Below are 9,671 nucleotides of genomic sequence, written 5' to 3'. Positions count from 1 at the left end.
GTCTTTGTCTACCCTTTTTTTTTTTTTTCCCCTTATTTTTCTTTTTTATTCCTTTGAATTTTTTTCATATAATATTTATTTAATCAGTGATGAGAGGGTCAGGGTGAGTATGTGTTAGACTGAGCTGCAGTGTAACAAGTTGAATTTACCTCAGTGCTTGATACAGCCACAGAGTAGAATGACTTGAATTACATGTGGATCTTTTGCTACCTACTTTCATACATATGCTAACATGCATTACTTTATTTGTGGCTCAAAAAATTGCCATTATTATTTCTGAGAACTGAGCTTTATTTGATTTTATTATTTCAAGATTATTTTTCCCATTGTTGCTGAAGTCTGTATGGATTGCAGTTGCAGTCCTTAAAAAATGTCCAGTGATTCCTGCTGAGAATTTTTTATCAGGAGTTGGGGCTCCAAATCCTAGTAAACCAAAAAAAGTTTTATAATTCTACTTTTTGGGGATATTTTTTTTTGCTGTGATGTTTCTGCACCATTGTACTGACAGCTGAGACACAAACCTGTTTTTTCTGTGCCTGATATCAGATGCAACCAGTGAAAAAAAAAGAGGCAGTGGTATGGACTGGGAAAACCAATTTATTTTGTGGAGTGACCACCCCAACAAAAATTGTGTATCAGATGTCAAAAATCTAGGAGACCTGGCAGATTTCTGTGGAGGCAGCTTTGCTTTTGCAGTATGCCCAAGGAACCAGTGCTGATCTAGTTCCTTGGTTCTACACCAAGCCATGGCTGTAGGCTCCACACCACCTGCAGTGCCCAGAAAAATCAGACTTTTTAATTAATACAAACATTTACAATTAAATAAGATAAAGTACGGTTCAAAAATGAATCTAAATTGCTGGGCTAACATGATACTTACTTCTCCTGTCATATGCTTGCACATTGGTGGCCCTCTCACAGGTAGCGACCTGTGGTGTCCTGTTATTGCTCTGTGATGGGGGAACCATGAACTGTCATATCCTCATGTTGCCAATCCAGCTGTGTCTTTGGAGCAACCCCTCAGAAGGACAAAGGCTGTGCCAGTCGGTAGCATGATGACACCACTGGAGGTGAAGTCTTTTTATTCCTTTTAAAAGACCCAGTGACAGTCCTTTGAATTAAATTTTTTCAGAGGATAGAAAAAGTTGTCAAATCAATGTTCTACAAAATCTAGTTTTCATTTCAAGACATCCTTTTTTTATATATATTTTTCTCTGTAGTTGTCCAGTTTGTATAATTTCTCTCTTTTGAGCTGTTCTGCCTGTACTGATGCATTGTTTTCATGTCCTTAGAAGGAATTAATAAAATGCTTGGAATGTTGGTTCCATCTTTGCACCACCTTTCCTCTCCCAGGACTGTTTGCTATTTTGGAGGGCATCATAGCACTGGGAAAGCTCCCTGGGGAGTGTGCTCATGCACCTGTGAACATTTCTCAAAGTGTGAAATTTGTATGTGAAATTGAATAAGTCAGTGTGCAGCCTCAATATCGCAGAATGGGTGATGTCAAAGCTCTGAGATCAGTCTGGGTGGTGATTTCTGGCCTTGTGTGGAACAAAGAGCTCTTCAGATAGCACCATAGCATGTAAGGCTTATAGATGGAAGGACAGAAAGGAATAGGCAATAACCATAAAACAGTATTATGAAAATACAAACTATAATTAGTGATAATGGCTTACTCAATTAAATACATTAAAGTATGGATGCAGAGTTTTGATGCATGGATGCTTTTGTCCAAGAGCATATGTGTGTTTATATACTGATCTAACAGTGATTTATAACTGACATTAAATATGCTTCAAAGGATGAATACTCTGCCCTAATGTTAAATAGGTCTCTTTAGTGCTGTCTAGTTGTACAAATATATAGAAGAAGATAGCCCCTGCCCCAAATTTCCTATCTAAAAAGAAAAGCACAGATAACTGTACATGTGTTTCAGGTGCTCAAGGTTTTAAGTGAAGGGGGCCAGGTTAAGTCATACTCATGGATGCTCTGCTTTTCCTGCTGAAGGACCTGATTGTCAGTGGAATGTCTCTGCTCCTCATTAATCTAGGAAGCCTAGTCTTGCAGTTAAAATCCAGGTTCCCTTTCTGATTTCAGTGTCAGCAGCTTGGGGGGCTGTGTGGGTGTACTGCTCCTCTTCCTCTTTCTGCTGTCTTCTTCAACAGAATTTCTGCTGCCCTTCTTTTTAGTGATGAAAGAAACCTCATTTTCTGACCTCCAAGCTTTGAGTGTGTTATTAAATAATATGAGTCCTTTTAGTAGTTAGATGATTAAAAGAGGATTAGATTATGGTTAGGACCAGGGAGGGGGAAGTACTGAAGCATCCCTAAGTGATATGTTTGCCCCAATAAGTGCCAATACCATCACAATTCCTATAAATGTTGGGGACTTATTATAGCCAATGTGCACCTGTAGCATTTCAGTGTGGAGGCCCAGCCTTGGTGGCTCTGTACTGATGACCTTCCTATCACACGCAGAGTGGCTTATCAATATGAAAAAAACAACTTGGGTTTATTTGCTTTCTCTCCTGTGCTATGTTATCCCTAATACTCTGGGGAAAATTAATGCCTGACAATAAGAATTTGCCCTTTTTAATTTCAGGGTTTGTTTAGCTCAGGAGCAAAACAAGCTTTGCTTAACTCTTGGATCCAGCAGAATTTTTGGTCTTCTTTTTATTTTTTATTCTGAGTTAAACTTTACCCCAAGGTATTGATCCCTTTATTCCCCAAATTTGAGCCTTCTGAATTCAGACTGGGGAAGTCATGTTCCAGGTAGTTGTTCTTTCTTAAAAATGGACCAGCCACAGCAGTTTCCTTTCATAATATTCTTCCCTCTGTGTCCTCCCCCCATGGCCAGCATCTCCTGACTTAAGCATTCCAGTTGATATTTTCTCTGCCTGGTCTCAGGGCTACAGTGATATTAAAAAAGAAAAGTCCAAGTAAAATGAATTGTTCCTTATTAAGGTAGACTATATGGGGAGCAAAAAAAAAAAATACACCTTTTCCTTGGAATTTTAGCATAAACACACAGTAAGTCAAAATGGCAGGGTCCATAAATGTCAGTGAGAATTTTATTGGCAGAAAGAGTTAAACACAAAGATATTCAGGCGCTATTGTCCTGCAGTGTATGAGCCTTGGATCATTTTAAACATATGGGCAGTCAGCCATATCTCTAGGATCATGAGCTGGTTTCCCCATGATTTAATTCAGACTTTGAATAGATGGGGTACACTACATGTAAAGAAAGCTTCTAGATGCTTTCCTTCTTGAATACTTGATATTTAAATCTGATATTTTTGAAATCAAAAGAAAGATTTACATTAAGCTAAATGGGTTCAAAAGTTGGTCTTAACATGAGATTACTTTTTTCATTAAGGACATTATGTTGCATCATTCAACTCAATGTTTTTTTTTTCCATCAACTTCATTAGATGCAAAATTGGCCCCTGAAAGCATATTCCTTGATAAGGCATTTTGTCTTATGTGACTGCAGTAAAAAAGGGGAAAAAAACCCCAGAATCATAACATCCTTATCCTTGCTGTTCCTTATTTCTGTGACATGTTTCCTCTGATATTTCTGCATTTTGAATCATAAGGGCTCTATTCTCACTGGGCTCTTGTCCCATGCTAATCTGATATTCATATAATTTTGCTAGAAAAGAGCCTGTGAATGATCTCTCCCTTCTAATTTATTCAAGACTAAAATTCTGCTACTGGCAAACTTGCCTTCATGGTTCCCCTGTCTGTACAGTATAACCAGATGTTTTGTAGTTTGGGTCCCTCTGCACATCATTGAGCAGACACTACAAGTACCTCTTTCCTGTAGATTTCTCTAAGAAGCCTCACAATGGAATACATGAGGAATGTGTGAAAACAGGTCATAAACTGAACTAAAATGAAATTTAAAAATACAGGAAGTACTTCTTAAAAAGCAGAAGAAAAATTGCAGATTTTTGTGGAGCAGATTGGATTGTCATTTGGGCACTATGTGCATAATGGTGTGGTTGAAGAGACTTGCAAATAGGGATATACCCATTTAAACCAACTTCTAAATGAAGATGTAAAATGATGGGAATAATGTGAAATTGGCTTTGAATCACTAGTACTTCTACAGCACCTATTAGCAACACACTTGTGTGCCTTTCAGAGTTGAAGGCGTATTCCCATTCCACTGTCAGGGAGGAAAATGTCTTGTAAAGAAGAAAACTGGGATATGAAATCTATTAAGATTTAAAAAGCAAAACTTTGCATTTGATTTCAGTGTTTTGGTAGTCCATGCTTAAATATTTTAAGTCTTCTGAAGTTTTGGGTTTGTTGTTCTGTCTAGTGTCACAGATGTATTTGTAGTAGAGGCAAAGTCCATTTTAGTGCTGCTCTGGCTGGGCCAGCCTTTCCTCCATGGAGTTTTTCAAAGCTTATTTCCATTCAGAGTGAAGCCAAGGGTAGCAGGAGACTATGATTCTTTCACCTAATAAAGAAACAAAACCTAACCGAACCAAACCAAACAAACAAAAACAACAAACCCCCACCCACAAAACCAAACCAGAACAAAAAGCTAGGTCTTTGATACTTGTGAATACAGCCTGAATTTTCCACAAAGTTTGAGAGAGTGGGAGGCTCTGAACTGGATTTATCTCTGCTTAAAATGAAGAGCAGGAACTGACTGTCAATTTCTATACATCCTCTGAGCATAGAATTAATGATTCGATTAAAATGAGACATCCCCAAGAAATTCTATAGTAATTGAACTACTTCATAAATTAAGACAAGCAAGCACAGTTGTATAAACACTGGAATCATTGACCCAGTTATTTGGAATAAAGTTTTGTCCATTATAGCCTTCAATCCCAAATGGGTGAAATCAGAAATTTCTGAATATCCCAGAAAATAGTTTTTGCAGCACTAGATGAGTATCTTCAGATGATGGTGTGACATAGAGGGGTACTCTGTTCTCTGGTGCTCTAACCTGGTTTGAATGGTCTGCATCAATCCTTACATTTAATGACAGAAAACTCAGCTTAACCTTGCTGTAAAGTAAGTATTTATACACATCAATGAGAGAAATAAAACACCTTATTGATTTTACATCTGCTTTCACTGTGGTAATTAAAATGTACTTTTGCAGCTTGCAGAATAGTAGTCTGTTTGTATTAGATCAAAGAAAAGCTCTGCCACAGACCTTATTTTGTATTCCTGATGTCCCTCGAAAATTCTTAAATAAATGCAGAAGGATGAGCCCAGTCTTCATAACCAACCACGCTTTAGCAAAAAGACATCTTTCGGACAAAAAAGTTAATTGTTTGCAATGTTGTATTCTAGTAATTTCTAGGTCAAATTTGGTGTTGAATACCCCCAGAATTCAGTGTTCAGTATAGTTAATGGCTTTGTTTGGTTATATGCCTTGTCAGGAGCTTTCTGAGGAAAACTTCCTGCTGTAACTGTTCACAGGAGGGTCATCACCACAGAAAATCTCTTCAGAAAAGTCAAGTCCTTGAGAAGAGCACTGCAAACTTTCCAGTAGTATTTGGTGTTAGATCATCCCTTTTAGCTGCGTGCTACTACTTGGCTACTTTGGGAAGGATCTACTGGCTTTCTGGATGTTTGAGACACATCTCATCTGGAGCCTGGTGCACTTGCAGTTGTTTCTGTTGGTGGACCTGGACAGTGGTCTGGATCAGACATTAATGTGGGGACATCAGTAAGTACAGCCACTCAAATACCTGAGTGTGAGTGAGTGTTACACTGTCAGCCCATCTGTGACAATTTATACTGAAGCTGTCTGGCAAAATTTCTGCCCCAAAAGTTCTCCACCTTTGGTCCTGATGAACAAGATATTTTCCTAGGAGTACTTTGACAGAGCAATTTCAGTAATATTGGAATAGTCTTCACCAGCATATTGGTTTTTCATGTGTTTGTGTAAAGTCAAGCTTGAGGCAGCACAAAAAATTTTGAAAAACACATGTTTCATATGTTGTATTTTTTTTTTAACTTTTCTCAGGTTCCCTAGACCTGAATGGCCACACGTTGTGTGTAATTTTCATCCACAGAACTGCAATTATTTTCTCATCTGTATCTCCAGTGGTATGTCATGATCAGACAAGTCTCCTCAGGTAATTCATGTACAGATCAGGCCTGTGGTTTATCCTGTGTCACACCAATGTTAATTATGTGCTTCAGCAGCATCACAGTTCACAGATTTAACTGAGCCCAAAGAAATACCTGACATTAAATCAACCCTAAAAGAATATTTTCAGTTTGATTGTCAAGACCCAAAAGTTTGGGAAAACTTGAGGTTTGTAGGAAGTAGATTTCTATTGGCACCTTTCCACTTCCCACTCCCCACTCCCAGTACAGGTTGATAGAGAGCTCTTAACCAGTGACTAATTTAGCTCCCCCTGTACATTTTATCCTTCTTCTGTCTGATTAGCTCAAGGCTTGAGATTTGAAATAAAGCCAAGATTTTATATATGGAGCCCTCTTAATTACTTCCTTTCACTTTTTTTTTTTTTAATCATGTGGTAAGAACCTGATTTTATATATATATATATATATATATATATATATATATATTGGTTTGGTAGCAGATGCAGTCTAGCCATAGCAATATAAGACAATTTATATAAACATATTCTTACTACACAAAAGTGTGAGCAATTCATAACATGCCATATATACATACATATATAAATATGTATATGTGTGTGTGTAAATGTATATACTTATATATATAAAGGTAAAGACTGCATGATGTGTGTATATATACATACACATCTAAAAATCTTGAGAGTACAATTTAGCAAGCAACACATTTCAAAAAGAGAGAGAGGAGAAACAGAAATACAATTGTGATTAATCATGCTCATTATCAACTCAGACTTATGACCGGTGTAAATTTTAGGGCATTTTTTTTGAAGTGTGTGTGTGGTGGTGGATGGTGGGAGGGGTGCATATGTGTGGAATGAGAGATGAAAAATACACTCCTTTTTCTGCCAATAAAATGACCCTTCCACCCTCTCACTTTTCAGCCTTCTCTCCAAAAGTTAGGTGGATGTCTAAGGCTGGGTAAAGCCTTATTATTAAGTTAACTCTAGGTGGTTTCCATTAGCCTTACAGTACATGCCACTGAGCAGACATACAGTAACTGAATTGTTTCAACTTATCCAAATAACATTGAAATAGACTTAATTGTTGAACTGCAGGAAAGACCATGTGTCTCCAGAGACTATTAGTGTCATTTAAAAGGCTAAATGTATCATAAAACCTGTCTTTAACAGAATAAAATTGTACAGACCAACACAATTTTAGCTAATGTTTTCCACATTTCTTGTAAAAAAAGTCATTGCCTGTAAAGTTCATAACATTACTAGGAGTTGTTTCAGTGCAGCATTTCCCAACTAGTTTTAGCCAGTATCCTTTTTGCAATCACATAGCAGTTTACTTTGAAAGTAGTCACAGCAAAACCTACAGGATTTACTTATGGAACATATGTTTATTTATCATGAATAAAGAGAGGCTTTGGCACAGCAGAAGAGTCGAGAAGCCTCTGATTTCAATAGATAAGCATTTTTCTCTCTGTCTTCCTCAACATTTAAACTGACCCTTGATTAGAGAAGAATATGGTAATATTTCAGAGGAAAAGTAAAAGTGAAGGAATCCTTGCTGATACAGGTTGTCAGGTATATTTCCTCAGTCATCAGTGTTTTGGTATTTTTTGATTTTTATTCTGAGATATACCTTCTTGTTTCTATTCCAATGTTACATATTTTCTTTTGTTGAGTTGGTTAAGAAAAAATTTTGGATAGGGAAAATTATAAAGGTAGCTGAAAACAAGCAAAATAGGAAAGCAGAAGAGCAGGAGGGAAGGAGATAGGTCAAGGAAGAATGAATAAAAATAGAAAATTGCATTTATGCTTTCAAAGAGCCAAAGGAGTATTTCTTTGTTCCAAAAAAGTCTAAAATATTAAGAGGGAAAGATCTAGGAGGAGGACAAATAGCAGATCAGCCCTCAATAGAAGCAGCAAATCTTTCTTTTTACCTAATATTTTCACTGGAGTTTTATATCAACTCTCAAGGAAGCTGTTTCAAATAACTTCTGCTAACATTATTGTTCTTTTATAAGTTTTGTTTCTATGGAAATGAATGATGTAATTGACTCTTTCTATCACAATCATTTGCTTTTTAACCTGACGAGTTTTTTTCTTTCCCAGTTAGTCCTCTCCAATCTAGAGAACAAAAGATATTGTCTCTCTTTTTTTTTTTTTTTTTTCCCCTGGAAAACCTCAGAACCATGATGTACTTACCTATGTAGAAACACTAGTGCCTTTCCTGAAAAAGTTAAGAATTTCTTGAAACAGCAGTTACTGTCAAGCTTTTCCCATTAGAGCTATGTGTGAATGGAAACAACTGTAATTTCTTCATTGCTTGCTATTAAAATGAACTTGAATCATGTAACTCTTTTGAAAAGGAGACATTATGATGACAAAAAATATTGGTTAAGTCTAGCCAGGGCTTGATTTATTTGGTTTTAGTCCTGCGATAAGGAGAGGGTATGTGCTAATGAAGCAGTTCCCGTTTACAGGGAAATTCATCCAGTAACAAGTCATAGAGCCACTAATTCTTTTTCATTCCCATTTTGGGAATTTACGTAGTGTCTGGTCTCCTGGCGCTGCCCCTCAGCATGGCCCTGAATTCACCTGTAATGAAGGAAATCCCCAGTTGCACCAACCTACAGCATCTTCACCTTGAACTAAAAAAATCTCATACTCTTTCCAGGCTATCGATGGGAAACTTGCACAAATCAGCCAACAGATGTTGTATTCAGAACTGTGCAAATAAATGTGAGGGGAGAACTCCCCACACCTCTGATGCAGCAAAGACAGTAGAATGACATTGCTAATTTGAAATTTTAAAGAAGGATAATTTGACCAGTATGGTGCTAGACACAAATTAAAATATCTGATATGTGTCCATGCAGAGTTTCTATTTCTGACCTGTAACCTTGTTCAATCTCTGCTTTGTCATTCTGCTTTTAGGTCTGAATGAATTTTATTACAATCAAATAATCACAATCTTTTCAAAAAAATATAATGTAGGAATATGATTTTTAAAATGTGAATTGATTTTAAGGTAGTCACCTATGAAGCAGAGATGTCCATCTCTTGGAGGATAATAATTAAAGTCCTAAAGTTGGGCAACATTGAAATATACTGAAATGATAACATAAAAAATGAAAAAATACTATTTATAAACGTATTTATTTGGTGCTTATAAAGATGGAATATATGAGACTCTGAATGCATTTTAATTCTATGAGTGAAGTAAAACTCACAGAAGACATTAAACATTTTTTTTTTCATTCAGCAGCTGAAAAAGAAGTTTATTTGGTTTTCCCAAGCTCATAGGGGAAGAAACAGTAAAGCAAAGAATAGAAACAATCTACTTAGACTCTCATTCCTACATTCTTCATAGATGACCTGAATTAAGACTTATTTTAGTATAGTCATGACAAATGTAATGTGCAAAACTAATGAAATTTAAATTAAAAAAGGAGTGACTTAACTGTCCCCTGACCTTTCATGTCTCAATGAAGTCTCATTCTAATATAAAGTGATAATTGTCCAGTGTTGGTCCTGTCACTTCATTCCTGATGGGAATGAAAAGATGCAGCTAAAC

General features: G+C 36.6%; 1 long non-coding RNA gene across 1 annotated transcript; it reads right to left on the bottom strand.

Moving 5' to 3' along the window:
* Positions 1-577: 577 nt before the first annotated feature.
* LOC111925259 (uncharacterized) lies at positions 578-1,148 on the bottom strand. The gene is made up of 2 exons (XR_002862147.2): positions 881-1,148; positions 578-768 (listed from the first exon to the last, which is right to left on the bottom strand). It is a non-coding gene; the product is annotated as an uncharacterized LOC111925259 (long non-coding RNA).
* Between the last annotated feature and the right edge of the window lie 8,523 nt (positions 1,149-9,671).

Source organism: Cyanistes caeruleus, chromosome 1, assembly GCF_971803275.1.
Source record: "Cyanistes caeruleus chromosome 1, bCyaCae1.hap1.1, whole genome shotgun sequence".
Lineage (NCBI taxonomy): Eukaryota > Metazoa > Chordata > Aves > Passeriformes > Paridae > Cyanistes > Cyanistes caeruleus.
This window is presented reverse-complemented; position numbering and strand designations above follow the sequence as displayed.